The sequence below is a fragment of the Lygodium microphyllum genome, chromosome 7, assembly GCF_053477565.2.
Source record: "Lygodium microphyllum isolate KBCC chromosome 7, Lygodium_microphyllum_v1.1.10, whole genome shotgun sequence".
NCBI lineage: Eukaryota > Viridiplantae > Streptophyta > Polypodiopsida > Schizaeales > Lygodiaceae > Lygodium > Lygodium microphyllum.
Window position 1 is genome coordinate 68,704,090 of NC_141141.1, and position 26,272 is coordinate 68,730,361.

Consider the following 26,272-nt stretch of genomic DNA (forward strand, 5'->3'; position numbering starts at 1 on the left):
GACAGGCGGGCTATAAATAGCCAATAATCCCCCAAATCTGGCCGACCTGCCCCATAAGGATGCCAAAAAAATTGCCAACAGCATTTAATGCTGGTCGTGCTGGTAAAAATACCCAAAAAATACAAGTGGCACAAAAAAAATCCAACGGCACGTGTGGACAGCCTGCGAAATGCAGAAACTGGCCATGAACACACTAAAACCCGACAGACAAAAGAAATGCACCCCGATAACCACTCTAGAATGAGTTCGCATCTGGCTCAGATTGATGCTCACAAGCAAGAGATGGCATGACAAACATGATTGCTAACACCCCCTCTCAAATCCTAGATGTGGCAAAGGGCCAAGGAAGAGACGAATCCTAGGGTGGCAAGAGGAATGCCAATGTCAATGAAGTCCGTCGATGAAGACTTCCGATGAAGAAGCTCCTCATGATCTTGGGAAGTCCCCCTCTGAAACACTAGGGCGAGGAAAACCACAGCCACAGCACTGAGATGTGTCAGAAGTGGTACAGCAATGGAAGCATAAACAACATGCTGAAATAAACTGCTAAAACACAAGACAAGGGGAAAAAAAAAAACACAAATACAGATGAGAACTCAGATGTATGCCTAGGAAACGGAATCCATATCGAACACGAGATAGCAGCATACAGTAGTGAGTCACTGGCTGTGTGGGCACCATGGCACCGGCTCCTCTCTCCTCAGAAGAATCCACAAATGATGGCTTATGTACAGAAGAGGAGCGGAGCCCCAACAATATATAGGTATAAAATGGGGGGAGCATTAAATGCAGTCGGCCAGCATTAAATGTTCCCTAGCCCTAAAAAGGGCATCAGAAAATGCCAAAAAAAATACTATAAAAAGGCCATAACCTCTGCAGCACAAACTCACCCTGAGCTGACTAATCCTGAGCATAAACTCTCTGTGTTATGTCACCTATGTCACTCAGGACATATGAGACCAATCTGCCAAACATGTCTCTAAACATGTGACCATGGAATCCCCGCCCTCTGCCAAAACTACCAAAGTGTCCCCTCATGTGAGCTCCAGACGAAAGCCTCCCGCTCTCTGTCAAGTAACCAGCCCATCATGAACCTGGATGGCAATCCTAGCTCCAGGACGTATCTACCAGACTTCAATCGATGCGTCAGGGAAGTCCCTCTCTGGATCCTGTGCATCTGTATAGACATATAGATGAGGCAAGGCTACCCCATCTCACCACCCTCTCACACTCCCTCTCTGGCACTGGAGAGTTGTGAGGGATGTCCGCATCAACACCACTAGAAAGCAGCTGAGAAAGGGGCCACTAAGCCCTTCCCTCGATCCAGAGAAGAGGATCTCTTCTACGCCTTGGACTTCGCCTTGGCTGGAGGATAATCGGAATCTGAGGCAAATGATGACTCGTCGGAGGAGTCCACATCCTGCTTCGTCTTCTGCTTCTCTCTTCCTGGAAACCGCTAACTCTTTGCATTCCTTCCGTAAATGACATTTCTTGCCATAGTGGTAACATTGGGCCTTCAACTTCTTCATCTTTGAACCCCTCTCTGAAGCTGCAAAAGCCTCACCTGAACCTCCATAATGTGACGAAAGCCTCCCCTGTAGTCGCAAAGTAGAGCCTCATGCTCAAGTAGCATGGAGGACATGTGAAGAAAACTGACAGGAGTCGTAGATGTTTGCGCCCGTCAAGAATTCGCCACTCCATCGAACTTCCGAGGAAGCTTGTAGAGTACCGTACCAACAAGATAGGCCTCTGATAAGGCAGACTACATAGTGCGAAGCGAGTCCTGGAGTTGGGTAACACAAAGTAGAAAGGATTGAATCGTATCTTTGGATTCAAACTTCAGTTGTTGGAGCTGGGCCATAGAGAGTAACGGCCCACATGGTGGAAGGAGCCTCACACATCAACTGTAACTTCGACCATACGTCTGAAACTGTCGTACAAGAGGTGACCACTGGTAGGACTTCTTTGGAAATGCATCGAAGTAAGGCGGAATAAGCACGGGTATCATCTAAATCCCATTTAAGCACTACCTCCTCATGGTTGTCTTCATCAAAATCAGATGGAACTTGAGAAGGTTGTCAAGGACGTGCCACAGCTCTGTTAACCACGTACCATAACCACTTCTGAATAAACCAAGCCTTCATCACCACACTCCACATGTAATAATCAAGGCCATGGAGCTTGTCATCAGTGGATGTGTATGGAGGAGCCATCTGGAGAGGATTTAGAAAAGAAGTAGAGAAAAGAAGGGATTGGGAGAGAGAACACAGCCAAACCACGAGCATAGACTGCAAAAAGCAACAGTTCACATGCAGTATAACCCAAAAGCTGATCAAAATAAGCCAAAATCAACTGTAAAAAGTCAAGAAATCAGTCAAAAACTGTCAAAAACAGTAAAAACGGCTTGATGACGTAAGCGCCCAGCCAAGAGGAGATGTAGAAATACCAAAACGCAGGCTGAAATGGATGCGCAGGCTGTACGGATGCTGATGTCAGCAAAAAACGCAGGCAAAACTGGTTGCTTGATTGGAGCAGCAGCTACCTGACTAGCAAGAGGGAAAACAGTCATGAAATCAGCAAGAAAACACAACAGAAACATAAATCTTGAAAATTGATACCATGTCAGAAGTGGTGCAGCAATGGAAGCATAAACAACATGTTGAAATAAACTGTTGAAACACAAGACAAGAAAAAAAAAATAAACACAAATACATATGAGAACTCAGATGTATGCCCGGGAAACGGAATCCATATCGAACACGAGACAACAGTATACAATAGTGAGTCACTGGCCGTGTGGGCATCCTAGCACCGGCTCCTCTCTTCTCAAAAGAATCTACAAATGATGGCTGAAGTACAGAAGAGAAGGGGAGTCCCAACAATATATAGGTATAAAATGCTCCCTGGCCCCAAAAAGGGCACCAGAAAATGCCAAAAAAAATACTATAAAAAGGCCATAGCCTATGCAGCACAAACTCACCCTGAGCTGACTAATCTGCTAACAAGATCGTCCCCCTTTGGAAGGGGTGGGGGTACAAGAGAACCACTAGAGGAGAGGGTGGGGGATAGGAAGGATGCTATGGAAAAGATGGTGCACAAGCGAGAATGCATGTAGCAATAGACAATTACCTCGATGGACACTACATAAGAGAATGGAAATGCAGCTTATAAAGCCCGCTCTCCTACCAACCTGTTAGGAAAGCCGTTGGAACATAAAGGGCTTGTGAAAGGGAGCTCGAAGTGCGGTTGGGAAACAAAGGCAAAGTGCCAACACCACAAATAGGAACTAATACAATGTCATCAATAGTGACAAAACCCTCAGGAGGACATAGATCATACAACAAATCACCTTGTGGAGCCATATGACTAGAAGCTCCATTATTAACCAGCCAAGGACTCTCAAAAGATGAGGCAACCACTGAAGAAGGCTCCTCCAAGTCAACAATATGAACACTGACTAATTGATAACTGTTGAAGTAGAGGTAGAAGGCTCGGACGTTTTAGCTCCATCCTCGCTCCCAAAGAAAGGTGAGGGTACTTCTTCCAACATTTCTCCTTTAGATGTATCCCCTTTCCACAGTATGGGCATCTAGGCTTCTTCGAGTCGGAGTTAGGGCCTAAAGAACTCTCTTGTCTTTTAGCCTTTGACTTCCCTTTCTTCTTAATCACCCCTCTCGAACCTGTAATAAAAGCTTTGGTGGCGGTGGATCCCTTGGCTACCTCTTTGGCGCACTCCTCATGCTCCAAAACAAGCGGGGCAAGTTTCTCCCATAGAAGCTTCTCATGGGTCCTCAATGTAAAAAGGCTAGTGTAGAAGATATCAAATCACGGAGATGGCAACTCAGTCGAAAGAATCGTAGCTATATCCTCTCAAGAGATCATCCTACCAAGGGACGCAAGCTCATCCCCATGTCCTTCAACCTGTTGATATAATCCTTCCATGAAGGAGAATCATCAATAGCAAGCATCCATAATTTCTTTTCAAGAGTAATCCAATGGGCAAATGTCTTCCGATGGTACAAACAAGCAAGCTTTGTCCACACTTCGGTTGCTTTTTCTGCGACCTACGCACATGCACTAGGACAAAATTCTATAAGCTCATAAAGAGGAAAGATCAAGCTCTAGAGTTGAGACGATCCCATAAGGCTGCACGATCCATTGATGATCTTGTGAAGAAATAGAGTGCAAGCCAACATTGAAGTGTGTGCACAAGAGAGAAAGGAGGCACAAAGTACAAGAACTTATAAAGTTGCTTATGAGTACAACTAGGGTCACCTCCCTCTATCAGTTGATGTAGACCCATGGGTTGTTTATATAGCCCCAACTAGCTAGGATTAGGGTTTTCCCTTCCCCTTAGGACCATTCACACATTTGCCCTTATCCACTCCTGCATAAGGAGAGTTTATATGCCTATACTCTCAACACCCCCCCCTCAATGCCAAGTGGCATTGGAATACAAAGTATAAGAGAATGACCTTCCTTAACCCAAAATAAGATGCCTTTATAGATCGGGCTACAAGGACGGTTATAGGCAGAAAGGATACAGGACTCAAAAGTCGATCATCAGTGGATTGGAAGACAAAATTGGCCTCCAATTTAGGTACTTCAAGACGGTTAGGACATTTACTGGTAATATGTCCTATCTTCTTACATTTATACATTTCATTTTTTAAGGTATTTTTTCCAACAATTGTTTACAATATGCCCTTTCTTCCTACAAAAAGTACACTTATTGACAGCTGTATACACCACAACTTGGTCACTGGATGTTGAAGTAGATGTCTGTATGGTGCTTCCTTCTTTGTGATTCCTTTTTTCTTCATCCAAACAAAAGATTGGATGGTACTTGCCAAGGTAGGATTGGATATATTAGTAAGAGTTATTACATGTGTGCGAAAGACCTTTTTGACAGCTTTTAAAAGAATGGCAATAGCATCCTCATCATGGATTGGTTCTTACATTGAAGAAAGTTATGTCATGAGGTCTTTCATATGAGAAATAAATTTTCCCAAGTCTTCTCCTTCTTTATATACCAAGCTGAAGAATTCAATCTTAAGAAAAATCTTAGCGTTTTTACCTATAGCACCATAGAGCTTTTCAAGCTCATCCCATTTCTCCTTGGCAGTGAAGAGCTGATCAACATAATGAATCAAGGATTCATCCAAGTGTAACATGATTTCATCTAAATGTAACATGATTATTGCTTGAGCACGTTGATCATCCTTCACATCAAAAGGATCTGTAAAATCAATAGCTCTAGTTCCTTGAATGAGAGACCAATAACCTCTCTCCATCATTTTATACTTAATAAGTACTTACAAGGGATGAAAGTCTTTGCCATCAAATTTACGAATTTGAGGATGAAGGTTGGCATAGGCTAAGGCCCTAGAAAGGTCTTGCTACTTGCTTAGTGCAAGTAGCAAGTAGCAGTGTCTAATCCTTTACAAAGGGCCACTAATGCAAAAACGAAAACAATGTAGATTTTACAATTAAAACTGCAAGGATGAAAATGGTTGAAAATCATAGTGGAGTATTTCAAAATAGGACTTAGGTTAGGTGGTCCTTGCCTTTGACCAACCCTTTTTTTATGTTTGATTGTTTTCCTTGGCTTTAGTGCAGTAAACTTAGACTGCACTTCTGGCTCCTCTTGATGATGTGGCTTATTAGAGGAGTTCTTGGTGGAACAAGACTGATCAATCACTCTATATCATGGGATAGGCTCCTCTTGATGATGTGGCTTATTAGAGGAGTTCTTGGTGGAACAAGGCTGATCAATCAACTCTATACCAACCCTTTTTATGTTTGATTGTTTTCCTTGGCTTTAGTGAAGTAAACTTAGACTGCACTTGTGGCTCCTCTTGATGATGTGGCTTATTAGAGGAGTTCTTGGTGGAACAAGGCAGATCAATCAACTCTATACCATGGAATGAATCAAAGGAGAGTACAATAATACTCATTTCTCTGATTTACCAATAGCAAACAGTAAGAAACACCAGCTAAATAAATCAGTAGTGCTAAGAAGCACTTGTAGCAACTTCCATTCTTCTACTTATAATAAAGGTCGAACTTCACGAGCTTAGTAGTGTCCATGAGATGAGAAAAACCTTTGCATTTGAGCTCCACAAGGTAGTAATTGATCCTATCAAAGGTTTTTCAATTATTAGAATCAGTGTTGATAATGCTCAAATTAAAAAATAAGTCAAACGCCCAAGCTTGCAAGCTTGTGGCTATGGCAAACTATGACCCACAGTTAGGGTTTTGTCTGCAGTAAACAGTAGAAAGAGAGTTAAGACAAACCCTCTTAGGGGGAGATGGCCTGCTATAGGGGCTACAAAAGCCCTATGATGGCCGCCCAAATTGCGCCCCCTACAATACGTACAGTTGTGCTCAGCCCAATATTATTCATTTCACAGATCAAGTGTAGTCTGTGGTAGCGAGAGAATTCGTTCAACAATACGCACTGTAAGGGATGTAATCCTAGCAGTCATCATAGGGCTTTTGTAGCCCCTGTAGTAGGCCATCTCTCCCTAAGAGGGTTTCGCTTAACTCTCTTCTTACTGCCTGCTACAGATAAAACCTTAACTATGGGTCATAGTCTACCATAACCAAAAGTTTGCAAGCTTGGGTGTTTGACTTATTTTTTAATTTGGGCATTATCAACATTGATTCTAATCACTAAAAAACCTTTGTTAGGATCAATTACTGCCCTGTGGAGCTTAAATGCAGAGGTTTTTCTTACTTCATGGACACTACTAAGCTCGTGAAGTTCGATCTTTATTGAGTAGAAGAATGAAAGTTACTACAAGTGCTTCTTAGCACTACTGATGTTTTTAGTTGGTATTTCTTACTGTTTGCTGCTGGTAAATCAAAGAAATGAGTATTATTATACTCTCCTCTGATTCATCCCATAGTATAAAGTTGATTGATCAGCCTTGTTCCACCAAGAACTCCTCTAATAAAGCCACATCATCAAGAGGAGCCAAAAGTGCAGTCTAAGTTCACTTCACTAAAGCCAAGGAAAACAATCAAACATAAAAAAGGATTGGTCACAGGCAAGGACCACCTAACCTAAGTCCTATTTTGAAATATTCCATATATATGATTTTCAACCATTCTCATCCTTGCAGTTTTAATTGTAAAATCTACATTGTTTTCGTACAATGGGCTCTACTTGCACTAAGCAAGTAGTAAGACCTTCCTATAGCCTATGCCGACCATTGTTTTCAAATTTGTAGGCAAAGATTTTCACCCTGGTAAGTACTCATTAAGTACAAAATGATGGAGAGAGATTATTGGTCTCTCATTCAAGGGACTAGAGCTATTGATTCTACAAATCCTCCTGATGTGGAGAATGATCAACGCGCTCAAGCAATAATCATGTTACACTTAGATAAATCCTTGATTCATCATGTTGATCAACTCTACACTGCCAAGGAGAAATGGGATGAGCTTGAAAAGCTATATGGTGCTAAAAGTAAAAACACTAAGATTTTCCTTAAGATTGAATTCTTCAACTTGGTATATAAAGAAGGAGAAGACTTGGGAAATTTTATTTCTCATATGAAGGGCCTCATGGCACAGCTTTCTTCACTACAAGCATCAATCCATGATGAGGATGCTATTGTCATTCTTTTAAAAGCTATCAAAAAGTTATTTCCCACACTTGTAACAACTCTTACTAATATTCCCAATCCTATATTGGCAAGTACCATCCAATCCTGTTTGGATAAAGAAAAAAGGAATCATAAAGAAGAAAGCACCAGTCAGACATCTACTTTAACATCCCGTGACCAAGTCTTGGTGCATACAGTTATCAATAAGTGTACCATGTCAAAAAGTCAGAGTGCAAGCCAACATTGAAGTGTGTGCAGAAGAGGGAGAGGAGAGACAAAGTACAAGAACATGTCTTACTTATAAAGTTGCTTATGAGTACAACTAGGGTCACCTCACTCTGTCAGTTGATGTAGACCCATGGGTTGTTTATATAGCCCCAATTGACTAGGGTTAGGATTTTCCCTTCCCCTCAAGACCATTCACACCTGCTTGCGCTTATCCACTCCTGCATAAGGAGAGTTTATATGCCTATACTCTCAATAGATCCAACGGTGGATCCTCCACCGAACAGGGAATAGGGTGGATAACAAATTCCCAAAGATCGGAGGTATCAAGGGTACAATCCACTTTACACAACCAGAGCCAGTAGTTAGAACCATCAAGTCGGTCCTCTTTAGGCAAGAAGTACAAACACCTATATAGAGGGTGCCATGAATGGCATTTAAAGGCCAGTAGAACGGGCCTTTTGTGAGACATGGAGAGAACGAGAAAGAGAGGAATCCCGTACAAACAGGCTAAGAGACCTCCGATCGTCACATGAACTAGCACGAAAATCTCTCCATCTCTCAAAGAAAGGAATAGATACCTCATCCTCCGAATCAGCAAAGAACTAGTGATAGGACATCTTCGAACTTGCAATCTCCCAAAAAGTTGTGTTTGATAGAGAAAAAACAATCGTCGCCTGCCCCACTAGGAGACTATCACCTACACAAAAAACTATCGCTTGCCACTAGGAGGCTATCACCTACACAAAAACTATCGCTCATAGCAAAAAGTTGTCGCCAAGGCTGAGGACGTTGTCGCCTACAAAAATATGATGACGTCTATACTAAGAAACTAACATCTATAAAAAAACAAAAATTTGCATTTTGGGCAAAACGCAAAAGTTGATGCCTAATGCAAAAAAGCTACCGCCTTGTCCTTGGAGACTACCGCCTAGCTACCTCAGGGTGAAAAAGGGCAATGGACCACCTATTCAAGCTATAAACGCAATAAACACAAGCTGAAAATCTGCATTTTGGAAATCTGGGCTGCTCATCCACGATAAAAACCTACTCTTTTGCAAGAAATCTCTTGACTATGTCCTCACTTAGGCAATGATACCATGTGAGAGTTCACAATGGAAGAGAAACATGAACACAAAGATAAGTAGAAACACACACACACACACACACAGAAGGCAAAAGATGAGGGAAAAACATTGTACTGACTAAAGAAGAATGCTAATACAAAGATGATGGACTGATCGGTCCCTGCACGCAGCCCATATCATTGGTGAGAGCAATAGATCAGGCCAATGATGATGCTAGCACCGGAGACGGAGGAAGACAATGGAGTTGGAGTGTGCACCTACCAAAAGGAAGGAAGATGACCTAATGATAATGAAGAGTGAAGAGGGATAGGCTATAAATAGCCAATACTCCCCAAATCTGACCGACCAGCATTTAATGCTGGTTGTGCTATGACTGGCTCACTTTTTTAGAATCCATGTAAGAAAGTGCACATTTTTCTGGTACGACTGGCTCACTTTTGACCGACCAGTATTTAATGCTGGTTGTGCTAGTAAATTACTATTAAACCTTTCTTACATGGATTCTAAATTTGAGCCAGTCATAGCAGAAAAATGGTCAAATGGATCTTCATAGGTGGTGTTGTAAGGTTTTTCTGCAAGTCTTTCACCACAGGTCATTCACAAATGTAAATGCAAAACACGAGTATCATGAATATGACAGTGGTGATGCTATTGGTCCAACCAGCAAGGTCATGAGAGGAAAAGGCAACAGAAGAGAATGTCTTGGCCCAAACAAGCTAGGAGAGTCTGATGTCTATATAAAGACTACGGAATCTGGATCAACTTGCATAAGTAGAGATGCTGCCCCAACAACCCCTGGGCCAATATTTTCCCGTCCGCAGCCCAATCAGAGGTGAGCTCTTAAGCCAAAAGAATAATGATACCATTTCACAATAGCCTCACTACATTTGCACAAGGTGTGCCACCTAATAGCTCTATGTAACTGGTCATATTGGGAGCAGCCCACTACAATGGAACTAAGAAACAAGAACGAACTTCTCCTCAACTCCGGGATGAATTCTGACTTCTTAAAGATAATAGTAGAATGGAGGACTAAAAGACTCTCTTCCTCTCGCATCCTCCTCTAGATCGAAACTTTGTAGCAAAGAGATTTAAACACATAGCATGTCTCTTTTTACGAACACACTGTGCAAGCATGCATACACACACCCACTCCATGTGCACGTGCACACACTATGTGATTGTTGATGGACCATAGTGTAACAACTAATTGTAGATATAAATCTGCAAAAGAAAACTTTAATCTCTAACAGTGGCACCTTATAAATGGTGCACACTCCCACACATGCTCACCTGCATGCATGCACACCCACATCCATACACCCCCATCCACCCAAAATATGATATGCAATCTGGTGAATATAAAATGCTATTTGCATATGCTGCCCTATCCCCCCATCCACATCCCATGTCACTATGCCACCATTGAGACCTCATTTCTTTGTTCTCCAGCAAACATAACTTGCCGAAGATAGCGTAACAACAAATAACTGATGCTTTTGGCTACATTTTATTGATTGACTCAATCAAAAATAATGGGGAAGAAAAGATTGCTGTAGGGACTTTAGACAATGCAATGGCCCACTCTGCATTACAAGCAACATGAGGCTCAGGCTTCTCAAGAGACAATACTGAACTCTCATGCAATGTAAGCAAGGAAAAAAACCATCCGACTGAAAGATTCCCCCCAAGAAAACTATGTCTTAGACTCAACCTCAATGAAGGTAAATCTTCCATAAAAGCCACCATAGAACCCAGTAAACTATCCTTAGAAAGAAAACAGCTTGCTTCCTCAGATCATGGCCAATAAGTAACTCTGCAAATGCAATAGCCCTTTTCTTGAAAATCTTCTGATTTGGCCAAAAGCGGGAACCAAATGACTTCAGATTCAAAAAGCAGTTTAATTTTTGGAATCACTGGACTAGACTCTTACAGTTAATAGCATTAAATTCTTTGATTTACATATCTTTGATTTTGATATGCTCAAAATGCCCAGAATGTAGGCCCAAAAATATCAACTCATCAACATATATACATAATAAATGCATCATGAGTGGATGAACACTTCGTATCTCTTGGTCATTTTAATGTTTACCTAGCTTCTTGCCAATAGTCTATAATGATTCCTTCAATGCTGCAAAATAATCACAACTCAAACAAAGACAGTAGACTCCCTTAGTTGTGCATTCCTATGATGCCCCCATCCTGTTATATACTCTGACCCACTACCCACATGGTAAGGATCACAAACTTGCACCTTGATGGACACACAAAAAACAGTGTGGTAACAAGACTAAGATGGAGAGGGAAGGGGGCAACGGCCAAATGGTTTGAGCTGAAATGAGAGATACAAAGTCTAGTACAAGTGTTTGAGGCTAAGAAAACCCTAAGGAAATCCAAAATGAACCATCAGATGGATAAACATCTATATCGCCAGCTACATAGGATGAATTGGGTCATCTAATTTAGATGGCCACGTCTGACCATAAAACTTGAAACTGATCCCAAGTGTACCAAAAACTTCACCACAGAAAGTAACAAAGCACAGCAACTCTGGCAAACATGCTAGACCCATGACTCCAAACTAAACCAACCAATCCATGATTATGAATATTGATTGCACACAAATGAAACACCATCAACCACATGGCTGACCACCAAGCTGCAGCAAACAACTACAAGAAACAAAGAAAACTTAGTGCTAAGGAGGCAAACAAAAGCACTTGTTGAGGCTCATGGAAAAGCCATAGATGGCACTCAAGACAATGCCCGCAGGCCACAAATGCACCAACAAAGAGACAAAGCAGATGATAAACCACGGAGAATAGGATGAGCATTACAAAGAGTAATTAAACAGCAAAGCTGGATAAGTATATTGATGAAAAGACCACGTAAGCTACAAAAGAACACCATGACAAGGTGCATATGGGCTCACCAAAGCTTTGCTTTTACATGAACTTAAGGGCAGCAAGCACATCTATCCAAAACAAAAAACACATAAATAGCGGAGTTAGAATGCTTCAATCCAGAAAAGATGACACATGTTGACCCCAAATATTGCGCCCCTTGCAATGTCTCTTTTTGTTACTAAAGAGCCCTTGACTTGGAGTTTAAAACTTCATACTCAGCTGGTAATATGTTCCAAGCTCATGTTTGCCAATGACTGTTAGCCCAAATACGATTTATAGTAATCACAATTTGTGCATCTGTCAAATCACCTTGTAAATCTTGATTCAAAGTAGTGAATCAATCCCTTAATTTACCTCTGAATCCTTAATGCATACTTTTCCAAAGCAGTCCAGCTTTGTTCCCTTGCCTATGCCAATTGTTCCTCTCAAATTAGTGGCCTTTTCCATGACAAAATTGATCTGATTGCTCTCTATCATGCATCTCCATTCCGCATACAGAGCTATTAGTGTTTGCATGGCCGGAAACCACTTCCTGCATGTCCAAATTTCCAGCTCTAAAGAATACACAGCAGCAAACTGTTCTGTTCTCCCCCAAAACTGATGCTATTAGAGTATGTAAGATGAATACTTGAGAGTAGCATGCCAAAACCTCTATGGTATATGCATCATGCGCAATATGCGCTACAACATACAAGTTACAAGTAAATAGATGGAATTGGATGCATCATACATAAATGATCATACACATAAGAGAAGTGTGGGCTTGGAAGAGAGAGAGAGAGAGAGAAAGGGGTGTGAGAAGCTTAATCATGAGAGAGAGAGAGAGGCTTGAGAGAAAGAGGGTGTGGAGCGGCTTGATCATGAGAGAGAGAGGCTTTTTGGGGGGGAAGGTGTAGCCAAAAGTACCCTATTCTTTCGTACGATGGGTGTGTGTGGAGATTGTTGCTTGAAAAAAAAAGAGGTTGGGGGAGGTGTGGCCAAAATTACCCTATTTTTTCATACGAAATCGTATTAGTACATACTATACTACGTACAGAGACAACTAGGGGGAGATCTCTCTCATACAATCTCCAATTGATGAGCCGTCTTTGTGAACTTGCAATGTTCGAGGGAGTGTAACAAGCTTCCCACCTATTCCTCGGTGGTTGGATTCATGTTCCGGGCACATTTCTGCCTCCATTCAAGCGTTGGAGGCTGCTCATGTGTGAATCTGGTAAGGTACACGAACTTAGTAAACCTCATCATTTAGCAAACAGGAGGTCGAAAGTGTTGGGCATGACAAATAGTATTTAAATATTGTCTAACATTACCGATGTTTCTCAAGGTATGCTTATGTACTAAGTTCAGTACATGTGATGTTTTGCCTAAATAAGTAGGTTGTGGATAAAAGCAAATTTGTGGATTCTACTTAGCTTGACCCTAAACTCAGTGCCTAAGTCCTTACATGTGAATGCTTTCTGAGAAGGCACAGAAATGCATGCAATCCTATGTGTCATAGCATTAGGGGACGCCACAAGAAAGGAGATCATAGACACAATAGTAGGAGTCAGTGTACTCAGCCATGCAGACCTACAGGCTCGGGGTAACCCACTTGTGGAGACCGCAAGGTTTAATGTCACACTAACCAACGGAATGAAAGAAAGGCCATTTGGGGCACTGAAAGATTAGCCCTTGAAGATAGCAAGAGTCCAGTTCTCAATGCATTTCATAGTCATAACGGGAGTGGACTACGACATCCTGCTAGGCTGACCCTGGATGCGAAACACGCAAGTGATAGAATATTAAGGAAAACAATCTCATATTCTTAGGCAACAAATCGGACGCTGTAAGAGCCAAGATGGATACTTGGAAGACCACACCAGTCAACCTAGATACCATCTCAACCTAGATGCCATCTCTACTATCTTGAAAGGAGACTCATAGGTTAGGAATTCTTACGGGCCACTAACGAAGTACATCCCTTGCCCCAAGGACGAGCAGGATTGGATGCATGTGCTAGCCACCATTGACCTGCCCTTCTCAGATCACAAAGAGAATTATAAGCAAGCTACAAGGACAGTCAATGAGTTCCATAAAGCCACAACAACTTAATTGCCGAAGGGTAAGACCCTACCATCAGTACCACTTTATATGATGGCTAGGAGCTCTAGCAAACAACCAACACCTGTCCCTTTCCACATTCCGTCTAACAAACTCCAGCTCAAGGGAATCCTTGAATACTTGACAAGAGAGCTAGCACGTAACCCAGTTGCCAATCTCAAACCCCTCAAGGATCTCAAGGACAAGCCTAAGTGGCGGTAGGCCAAAGTGCACAACTTGAACCTAATGTACACTTGGGCATTAATCACGGATGAGAAGAGCGCTGAGAATAGAAACCTAGGAGATTATGAGTAGTTAGAAGGTAACGATTCGAATGACGAGTACGAAGACTGCTACTCTACAAATGAGAAAAGTGAAAAAGAGGCCGAGACAATAGAGTATGACACAGACAGCCAAGTAATTGAAGAGATACAAGTAGACTCCAAGCCACGGAAGGCCAATGTCTTTAGGATCGAAAGAGAAGTCATTAGAACGGAATACAATCGTACTTGGTTGGACCACCTAGGAGTAATAGACTACAAGCAAGCTGGATTAGTTCAACCAAGTACCACACCACTCCTTAGAACAGAATCAACCTCAAAGTTGCAGCCACCAAGGGAAACTCCTAGCGAAGATTGTGATTTTAACTCCGAGTCGGAAGTAAGCTTTGAGAGCGATCCAAAAATACCCAACCACCTAAGACCAAACACACCAAAGGAGTCATGCCATCCACCTAAGGCGTAGGTGGTTGATGGAGGAAAAAAGAAAGCAACCAAAGGGGTTGGAAGCCAAAGGACAACGGAAACCCCAAGACCTACCTAAGCGCTTCACGAAGTTCAAAAAGGGCAATAAGGCAATGATCTTGTTAAGATCCAAGAAGCAAGGACAAACAAATGAACCGATAGAAGGGCCTACTAAAGTCAAGGAAGTCAACTTGGCAAGGAAAGGGGAAAAGCCTCGACCAATGTTCATAGTTGACAACCTGACTAAGCAAGAGGAGGCTGATCTTGTCGCTCTCCTGCAAGAGTACATAGATGTATTCGCGTGGTCCTTAGATGAACTCAATGGAGTCAATCTGAAGGTCGTAACCCATAGCATCCCGATGACTCCTGATACAACACCAGTTAAACAGCAGCAATACCCGATGAATCCAAAGCACACACACGCTATCAAGAAGAAGATAGATAAGCTATTGAAAGCCGGATTCATCTACGAAATCGAGCACACTGACTGGGTATCGCCCATAGTAATTGTCTTTAAGAATAACCGAAAAATTCGAGCGTGCCTAAACTATGAAAAAGTCAATGCTAGGACAAAGAGAGAGAACTATCCCCTACCCTACACGAAGCACATGCTCGAAAGAGTAGTGGGAAAAGAGACCTACAGTTTCCTGGACGGCTTCTCAAGTTATAACCAGATGCAGATATACCTCGATGATGGGCATAAGACAACGTTTGTGACAGAATGGGGTGTGTTTGCCTACATAGTCATGCCATTTGGGCTGACGAATACACCAATTACCTTTCAACGTCTCATGTATGTTGGAGTGTGCGGGTAGCGGAAGCATGAAGATTTGCAACAGAGGAAGTGAGCAGGTGAGTGAGAGTGAGAGTAAGAGTGACGAACTGATTTGGGTGTACCAACAATGTGTTGGTACACAAAGAATAAAATGTATTTATACTTAGGGCCCGTAAGGGTGCATTCACATGTAAAATACACGGAGGTGAATAAAGGACCTTTACATCCCAACAACCTCCCACTTAAAGGTCCGGAGTGAACCTTTAACCAACTCCCACTAGTCGTATGCAATGCTCATGATGAGCCTTGCCTAGACTTTTAGTGAGAACATCTACAGGGTTGTCCTGTGTTTTGATCTTGGTCAATGTGATTAGACCATCCTCCAAAATCTGTCTGATAAAGTGATATCGCACATCAATGTGCTTTGTGCGTGAATGATACATGGCATTTTTAGCCAGATACACAGCACTCTGGCTATCACATCCCAACACTGGAGTACTTATAGACATGCCGAGATCCTCTGCAAGTCTGCTCAACCATATAGCTTCCTTAGAAGCTTCAGTAGCTGATATGTATTCAGCTTCAGTAGTACTCAGTGCTACGATGTTCTGCAACCTGGAGCACCAAGAGACGGCCCCTCCAGCAACTGTAAAGACATACCCGCTAGTGGACCTGCGAGTGTCTAAGTCACCTGCCATGTCTGCATCACAATAACCCTGCAGATTAAGTGCACCCTGCCCATAGCAAATACACTTTCTTTGTGTACCCTTCAAATATCTAAGAATACACTTGACAACCTCCCAATGTGGTTTGCCAAGATTTGACATAAACCTGCTGACAACTCCCACTGCATGAGCAATGTCTGGACGAGTAGCCACCATAGCATACATAAGAGAGCCACAAGCTGATGCATAAGGGACTCCCTTCATAGCATTGGCTTCCATGTCATCTTTTGGGCTGTTGGCTTTACTAAGCTTAAGGTATGGAGGTAAGGGTACTCTGAGAGGCTTAGCTTCAGCCATGTTAAATCTGTCCAGTACTTTTTCAATGTACTTTTCTTGAGATAAGAACAACAATTTCTGCATTCTATCCCTACGAATCCTCATGCCCCAATATATGCTCTGCATTCCCCAAATCTTTCATGGAAAAAGCTGATTTCAACTGATCTTTGAGGGCATCCAAGCTAGCCTTTCTCTTCCCAGCTAGCAACATATCATCCACATATAAAACAAGTATGATAGGGCTGCCATCTATATCCTTTTTCATATACAAGCAATGATCTGCATGGCTGCATGTAAACTCATGAGAGAGCATAAAGGTGTCAAACTTTTTGTACCACTGCCGTGGTGCTTGTTTCAGCCCATATAAGCTGCGTTTTAGTTTACATACCAACTGCTCTTTTCCAGGAACTACAAAACCCTCGGGCTGTTTCATGTAGATCTCTTCATCAATGTCACCATGCAGAAAAGTTGTTTTCACATCCATTTGGTACAGCTCTAAATCCAATACAGCAGTGAGAGCAAAAAGCACACGTAGTGTGGTCATCTTCACGACAGGTGAGAAGACCTCCTGGAAGTCAATCCCTTCCTTCTGTGCATACCCTTTGGCAACCAATCTTGCCTTGTACTTGGGTTTCCCATCAACTGTCTTTACTTTGTAAACCCATTTGTTTGGAAGAGGCTTTCTTCCTTTGGGCAACGACACAAGATCCCAAGTATCATTAGCATACAGAGATTTAATCTCTTCCTGCATAGCTAGCTCCCACTTATTGCTGAATTTGCATGACTTAGCCTCTTTATATGTCAGAGGCTCACCATCATCAGTAAGCATCACATAATGCAAAGACAACATTACGGCTGCGAACAATTTTCTTGGACTGAGGTAGCCACACTCTATAACCAAATTCACCCTCACCACCATAGCCCATGAAAATGCCTTTGGTGGATTTCGGGTCAAGTTTATTCCTCAGCTCATTTCTAACATGCACAAAAGCATCACAGCCAAATATTCGTAAATGGTCATATGACGCCGATTTGCCAAACCAAACCTCCTCAGGGATGCCATTATTTAAGGACCTGTTTGGAGAGCGGTTGCAAATGTGAACCGCGGTTTTAAGTGCCTCTCCCCAAAATTCATGAGGGAGATTAGCAGTGGACAGCATCACCGCACTCTCTCACATAGGGTCCTATTGTATCTTTCAGCCACACCATTTGAAGAAGGGCTGTAAGGGGCTGTAAGCTCCCTCTTGATCCCATGCAAGTCACAAAAAGACTTAAATTCATTAGATGTGAACTCACCCCCATTATCAATTCTCAAGCATTTCAACTTTCTACCTGTCTGAGTGGTCACGAATGCATGAAAAGTTTTAAAAACAGCAAACACTTCACTTTTCTTTTTCAACAAATAAACCCAAATCTTCCTGGAACAATCATCAATAAACGAGGCAAAGTATGCAGCACCACCCAACGATTTCAAAGGCATGCTACATACATCAGAATGCACTAAGTCCAAGACATTTGACTTACGGGAGACACCAGAGTAAAATGAATTTTTCATTTGCTTTCCAAACTGACAGTCATTACAAAAATCAAGTTTAGAGCCTTTTCCATCAACCCTCTTCAAAGAGGTAAGGACATCAAGTCCTTTCTGGCTCATATGGCCTAATCTCTTATGCCATAACGCCAAATGACAGCCAATTTCAGCAACTGCAAGAAACTTGCCATTCAAAGCTTTACAGTGCAGACAATACAAAGTGCCCTTCTTGGTTCCTTTAGCAATCAGCATGGAACCCCTTTTTAATTTCCACAAACCACCACCAAACAGTGTGGTGTAACCATGCAAGTCAAGCTGTCCAACAGATAGTAAACTCTTCTTGATGCCAGGCACATATCTGACATCTTTCAACACAAGTTCTTGCCCATTATCCAAAGACAAGTGTATGGTGCCAATCCCATCAATGCTGCAAGCATGATTATTTCCAAGGTAAACCTTGCCATAACAGCCTGCATCAAAAGTAGCAAAGCACTCCAAGCATGGAGTCACATGGAAAGAGGCACCAGAGTCTACAATCCAAGTCTGAGTGACACCATCATCAACTGACAAAAGTGCATCAATCACATCAGCCTTGGTGATCTACATATCCTGCATGTGACATACAAGGGCATCATAATCCACTGCACATAATACATCAGCCTCTGCATCCGACAGCTCCTCTATGACAACACTGGAGGCCACATTGGCCTTTTCCTTACCTTTGCCTGCCTCAGATGCATCTGTCTTTTCCTCTTTCTTCTTTTTATCTCCTGCATTCTTCTTTCTCTCTTGTTCCTTCTTGTAATACCTGCAATCAAGCTTCTTGTGGCCCTTCTGACCACACTGATAGCATGTAACATCACTCTTTTCTTTTCCTTTGCTCTTGCTCCTGCTTCTCTGTCCAACATTTGCATTTTTCTTTTCAGCCCTACCTCTAACATTATAAGCTGAGTTGTTGCCTTCTCCACTAGACTTGCGTCTAATTTCTTCATTCAAGATCGAACCCCTCACACCATTATATGTGAGATTGGGGTTATTACTGAGAGAAACAACCAAAGTCTCCCAAGAGTCAGGCAATGTCATGATCAAAAAGATCGCCCTCAACTTATCATCAAAATCCAAACTTGCATCCTTGAGCTGATTTAAAATGCCAGTAAATGCACTCAAGTGCTCAGCTGCAGGCTTGGACTCATCCAGCCACATATTCACCAACTTGCGCATTAAATGCACCTGATTAACAGGTGTGGTGATCTCATAGGTAGTTTTCAACTTCTCCCATATTGCATGACCAGTGTCTAAACCCTTAATGTCTGTCAAAATGTCATCAGTGACACCCATCTTTATATAAGCCACAGCCTTTTTATTTACTTTGGCCCAATCCGCCTCAGACATTTGTGCGGGTTTATCCATTTGCAAAGCATCCTCACAATTCTTTAAGAACAGTATGCCCTACATACGATCTTTCCAAAGATCAAAGCCCTGACCATCAAATCGCTTGATTTCCATCAAACTTTTAATGTCAGAACTGGAAGAAGTTGCAGCCATTTTTATCATAAGTACAAGTGTAAATGCACTGAACTGCAAGAGCACAAGCTAAATCAGTAAATACACTGCTGTTCTTGCATAACCAGCAATAATCCTCTGCTGTTTTTACATAAACCAGCCACTGCACAGGCAAATAATGCAGAAATTTATCAAATTCTGCACAAAATCCCAAATTTCCAGGTCCAAATGTGTGCAAGTGTCAGCCAAACTGACTCAGCTGAGCAAAATTACATCAATACATGAAAAGCCCTAATTTTTATTGGTCCAATGCCAAGAAATTTTACTCAGATGAGCAAAATTCCAACAAATTTGGCAAAATCCCCAATTTAATTGAGGTCAATGTGCACAATGTCTGCAATTTCTGACACAGATGTCACTGTCAAGCATAAACAGCATCAAATCTGGGAAAAGCCCCAAATTTCCAGGCTCAAATTTGCCCAAATCTGAGAACTGTGCTTGCGCGTGCGAACTCCTGTCAGTGGCAAAGGGGTTGCTTGCAATAAACCTTAGAAAAATTTAAAAATTTTCTGGAAGAAAAATGTGTCGAATCTGCAGCCGTTGACCTTGCGCCTGCCCGTCAGCCCGTCGCCTGATGCCACGCAGCCTTGCGCCTGCCTGTGTCAGCCCGTCGCCTGATGAATCTGCTATCGCCTGACAATTTTGACCTGCCGCCTGCTTGCGTGAGCTGTCCCCTGCAGTCGCCGCCCTCGCCTGGTCATTGCCTGCCCTCGCCTGGTCATCGCCTGCACTCCTTATGGAAAAACGACCTATCCCAACTGTCACCTGCGGTCGCCTGGTCAAGCACGACCTGTGTGAGCCCGCTGGTCAGACATGACTACTCCTGTGAGCTGCCAGGTCAAAAACGACCTCTGTATTTCGCGCGAGCGAACACTGAAGATGTCTCGCACGGACTCCAAGGAGCGCGAGCACCTTAACCGCAGCTCTAATACCAATTGTTGGAGTGCGCGGGTAGCGGAAGCATGAAGATTTGCAGCAGAGGAAGTGAGCAGGTGAGTGAGAGTGAGAGTAAGAGTGACGAACTGATTTGGGTGTACCAACAATGTGTTGGTACACAAAGAATAAAATGTATTTATACTTAGGGCCCGTAAGGGTGCATTCACATGTAAAATACACAGAGGTGAATAAAGGACCTTTACATCCCAACAATGTATGCCATCTTCAGAGACATGCTTGGGTAAGAATTGGAGGTGTTTGTTAACAATGTATGTGTTTACTCCAATTGGAGGGAACGCCTAAATAAAGTTTGCACAGTCTTTGAGCCGTGTAGGTTGTATAATCTCTCCTTAAACCCCTCGAAATACTAGTTCTGGGTAAAACATGGATGTATCCTAGGGCACGTGGTGTCTAAGAACCGCATTGCCACCGACTTCTCCAAAGTCAGAGTCATTGTCGATTTACCACCACCCACGAACTATAAGGGAGTTCAATCCTTCTTGGGACGCACAGGGTTGTATCGGCGATTCGTTTTGAACTATGCATTGATTGCTAGATCCCTTTACAAATTGCTAATCGTATTCAAGTGGACCAAGAAATACCAAGCGCCTACGAGGAACTAAAAAAGGCTCTAATGACCGCACTGATCCTACAAGCCCCAGATTGGAACATAACATTCCACACACACATTGATGCCTTGAAATTTACTGTGGCAACTGCTTTGTGCCAACCTAGTGAACATAATCTTGATTATCCTGTGAGCTTTCCTAGCAAACAACTCATAGATATAGAGATGAATTACTCCACAACTGAGAGAGAAAGCCTAGCCATGGTATTTGCTATAAAGAAGTTTCACCATTATCTTTTGGCTACACCCTTTACCTTCTTTGTTGACCATCAAGCTTTGCTTTATCTAGTAAACAAACCTTGCACTACCGGATATATAGTGAGATGGTTACTTCTACTTCTAGAATTTGACTTCTCTATGGTTGTACGCAAGGATAAGTAGAGCATTACATGGCAGACCATATGTCCCATATATCCACAAGAGAAGCTATTGGACAACGCATTGTAGACAACTTGCCTGATGCGCACTTGTTTAGTATGTCCAATAAGAGAGACCTATCCAGGGCTGATTTAACACCATATTGGAAGATGACATAGTCCAAGTCCTAGAACATGGATTGCCTAAGAGACCTATAGAGAAGACTAGGCTAAAGTGTCTTATTCTTAAGATTCAACAGTAGTTAATTGCCAACCAACTCTATAGACTAGGATAGGATGGGTTATTGCGAAGATATGTGCATGAGCACGAAATGCATGATATGCTTGTTGTTGAAGCACATGGTAGAATTACTGGAGGACAATTCAACGGAGACACTACAGCATGCAAGGTATTGCAATCTCAGCTATGGTCGCCCACCCTATTCCGCAATACTGCTAAGTTCGCAAAGCATTGCAATGAATGTCAAAGGACAAAGTATCCATCCATAAGGACAAGATGGAGTTGACCTCGGTAATAGCACAACAGCCCTTTGAAAAGTGGGGGCTCAATTTTATTGGGCCAATCAACCCTGCAACGTAGTACTCACAGGTGAAGTACATCATTGTAGCAACTAATTATCTCACGAAATGGACCGAAGTTCGAGCCACCAAGAAAAATGACACTAGGATCATGGCTAAGTTCCTTTGGGAGTAAGTAATCTCGCAATTCGGCTACCCCATTGAGCTAGTTAGTGATCAAGGCACGCACTTTATTAATGAAGTGATTGCCCATTCACTATCCATATTCTTGATCATCCATAGAAAATCGTCACCATATTACTCTCAAGCTAACGATCAGGTGGAATCCACAAATAAGATCCTAGTGAATGTCCTGACTAAGATAGCATTTGTCTCGTGTAGTGACTAGGACAATAAACTCATGGCAGTGCTATGGCCTACAGGATAGCCTAGAAGACGACAGTAGGGCAAACACCATTCAAGCTAACCTATGAAACCGAAACAATCCTACCAGCAAAGTTCTTCATTCCAAGCTTAAGAGTGTCAGTGCAAGAGAGATGGGATGGAAAGAAGACATGGACGGAACGCCTGGTAGAGCTAGAACACCTTTCTAAGACCCAACTCCTAGCTACCCATGCACTAATCTACGAAAACGCAAGACGCAAGAGCTGGTTTGACAAACATGTCAAACAACGTGACTTTGAGCTAGGCAACCTAGTGCTACTATGCTCTATAAAGGACCATGGGCAAAAGATAAAGTTCAAAGGATTGGCGCCTTTCAAAGTCAACAATATTAGTCGAACTCGCAAAGTAGAGGTTGAGACCCTCGAGGGAGAGGGTGTAGGCTTCTTCAATGGCAATCGCCTCAAGAAGTACTACCAAACATATCCGCTACACAAGCCTCCAATGCTAGAACCGCCTGTGAACGTAAGAGTAGCCATCATCACCAAGATAGAGGACGAGGATGAGGAAGCAATAGCACCTACCTACCTATGCATATAAGTGACTACCCACAAGATACACACCTTTGACGCACTTATTGACAAGGGAGCTAACTTTAATATCCCTACACACAATCATTGGATCCTCATTGGTCAACCTCAACTGCAACCTACTAACGCTAAACTCAACCTATTTGGGGGACAATCCTACTTACTACTAGGAAAGTGCAAAGTAGTGGTTTCTATCAAGACTGAAAGCCTTCCTATGATCTTCTATGTATTGCCTAACACTAAGGCCGCCAATAAGAAATCATTACAAGGATGCGCATTCAAGAAAAAAGCACACTGCAATGTTAACTATGACTCGCACCGCATACACCTCACCATTCGCAATGTTTCTACAGTCCGCATGACTAACATAGTTTGCAAAAGCCAACAACAGATGTCTTCTGCTTTCCAAAGCAGATGCGCAACTCCTTTGTGTCTTTGAGGTATCTCATAATACCTTTCACTGCATCCCAATGCTTCTTGCCAGGGGTTGCCATGTATCTACTAACCACTCCCACTGCAAAGGCAATGTCAGGACATGTAGCAACCATAGCATACATCAAACTGCCAACAACTGAAGCATAAGGTACCTTGACCATTTCAGCCTTCTCATCATCAGATGTAGAGATGTCCTCTGCACTAAGTTTCACATATGGAGACAATGGAACCCCAATTGTTTTTCCTCCCTCCATATTGAAACTGTCACGAGGACGTGAAAATTTGATGCTTTGCTTATGTTTAATTGACATTTGATTAAAGGATTAATCAAATGTGCAATTAAAAGATGCACATGTGAGGTATAAGCTACTTTTTCACAGTTGAAGGCCAAAAGACCCTGTGAAAAAGATGGGTATCAAAGGAAAAAGTTGTAACAAGTTACACTTGTTAGATTCTAGGTGAATTTTGGTATCAGTGTGCCCCTAGGACCATTAATTGGCCATTAAGTGTTAGTGGTGACACTAGGGACTAGACATTAATTAATGGATTAATGCTTGTCTAAGGGTCGATTAATGCATGGGACCACTTTGGGTTGCAAATGGCCTAGCCAATTAATTTTTGGATGGGCAAGGTCAATTTTTTGGGCATGGATTAAGGGCCGAATTAATTTTCAGAATTAATTAATTCTGAAAATTAATTAAATGGTTGAAAATTGTTGAAAATGGATTAAGAAAACTGTCACTTTGCAAAACTTTCCCATGCAAGTGGAGGAAAGACTAAATAGGGCTGAAGGGAGAGAGAAATCTCGTTTTTTCATTTTGGAGCTGTTGAAAAGAGATGTTGGACTGTTGCTGCCAGCTTTTGGGGCCAATTCCCAGCCATTGGAGACCATTTTGGTGATGGAGATTGCAAATTCTTGACCTTGGGGAGCTGGCAATTGCTGCTGATGCACTTTCTCCTGAAGATCACAGTCTCTGATGCTCCTATTGTTGTTGGTGCATCCGTTTGGGGCTGGTACAGCAGGGCAGCAGCTGATTTTGATCAGTTCTTCGTGACAAATCCCAGAATTTTCTCTCTTTGCAGCATTCTCTCATCTCCTTCAGCCTATGCTCAACCATTCTCAGCAATTTTCAGCCATTCGGAGGACATTTCAGCCATTTTTTGGTGGGCTGATCTGTAATTTCTGTAGTAAACCCTAATTTACAGCAGAAATTAGGGTTTAGCAGCCACCTTGGGATTTGTGCCAGAGATTGAAGGCTCAAGGGACTGAAATCAGCAGCAAATAATTGAAGATTATCAAGGGATTTCAGGAGCCAACCCATCCCGAATTAATTTGGGGCAGCATTTGGCTAACCAATGGTCAAATTGGAAAAGAAGTCTTGGGTGAATCAAGGGGCAAATGACCCAAAAGGCTTGCTGGTCATTTATAACACCAAGAGCAATTGGTTAGCAGGAGAAGATTGAAGAATCTCAAGTTGTGCTCCTTCCAATTGAATGAAAGCTAAAGAAATACCGCAAGGGGCATTAATTTTGGGGCCAACAGGGTAGGGTGTCTACTGTCCAAGAATGTTATGGTAAAGTGTGCATTTCATTTTATGTGCATTTATTTATTGCTGTAATTAACTCTTAATCAAGTTATCACCACCCATTCCAAGAAGAAAGGTTGGTTTCAGAAACGCTACAAAACTTTGGAGATATACTCCTACTGAGATAGATAGAGTAAGCCTTTCGATCTATCTCTGAGTATTCGCATGCCAAGAATGTGATTTACATCACCAAGATCCTTCATGTCAAAGCTGTCATGAAGACTTTGCTTCAATGAGTCCAAGGCATGAGTATCCTTGCCAGCCATCAGCAAAACCAAGATAATCAGGTTGTCATTTGCTGCCTTCTTGGTGTACAAGCAGTGATCCACTTGACTTCTATAAAAGCCTTGGGACTGCATGAATGTATCAAACTTATGATACCATTCTCTTGGTGCTTGTTTCAGCCCATACAAACTCCTTTTGAGTTTACATACCATTTTTATCTTCCCTTGGTCAACAAACCCTTCACACTGCTGCATATATATGTCTTCATGCAGATCACCATGTAAAAACGTAGTCTTTACATCCATCTGTATAAGCTCCATATCCTCAACTGCAACCAAGCGCCCAAAATAGTTCTCAATGTAGTCATCTTGACTACCAAAGAGAAAATCTCATCAAAGTCAATTCCATGCTCCTGCTTGTACCCTTTTGCAACCAATCTTGCTTTGTACTTTGGTAAGGAACCAGAAGTGCCTTTCATCTTGTAAACCCATTTGCATGGAAGGGTTTTCTGCCCTTTAGGCAATTGCACCAAGTTCCAAGTGCCATTTTTTTCAAGAGATTTCATCTCTAACAGTATGGCTTTATACAACCGTCATAACAGCCTCTGCCCAAAAACCATGGGATAATGCAGCATGAGACAGCATCGTACGGACCTTATCTTGTATGGTTCGATTCATACACTCTACAACTCCATTTTGCGGCAAATTATGAGGGGCAGTGAACTCCCTCTTTATCCCTTTGCTATTACAAAATGCTTGAAAGGTCTTGGACACATACTCCCCACCATTGTCAAAGCGAAGACACTTAAGTATCTTATCTGTCTAATTTTCAGCCAATGCCAAGAAATTTTTAAACTTATCAAGCACTTCATCCTTGCTACGAATAGGGTAAACCCATACTTTCCGTGTAGCATCATCGACAAAGGTGACAAAATATTTCTTTCCCCCCTAAAGATAATCCTTGCGTTTAACATACATCCGAATGTACCAACTCTAGAGGAGAAGATTTCAAAGAAAGAGACTTTTTATACGACGTCTGTGCATGTTTGCCATAAATGCAATGATCACA

At 42.3% G+C, this 26,272-nt stretch overlaps 1 long non-coding RNA gene across 7 annotated transcripts in view; it reads right to left on the reverse strand.

Moving 5' to 3' along the window:
* Positions 1-26,272, reverse strand: part of LOC148033559 (uncharacterized) — a 74,801-nt gene that overhangs the window by 9,175 nt on the left and 39,354 nt on the right. The window contains exon 1 of one of the 7 annotated variants that reach the window (XR_015691320.1): positions 2,447-2,629. The exons of the other annotated variants lie outside the window; for them this stretch is intronic. This is a non-coding gene — a long non-coding RNA (uncharacterized LOC148033559). Of the gene's footprint in view, positions 1-2,446; positions 2,630-26,272 lie in introns of those variants that run through there. 7 annotated transcript variants of the gene reach the window in all.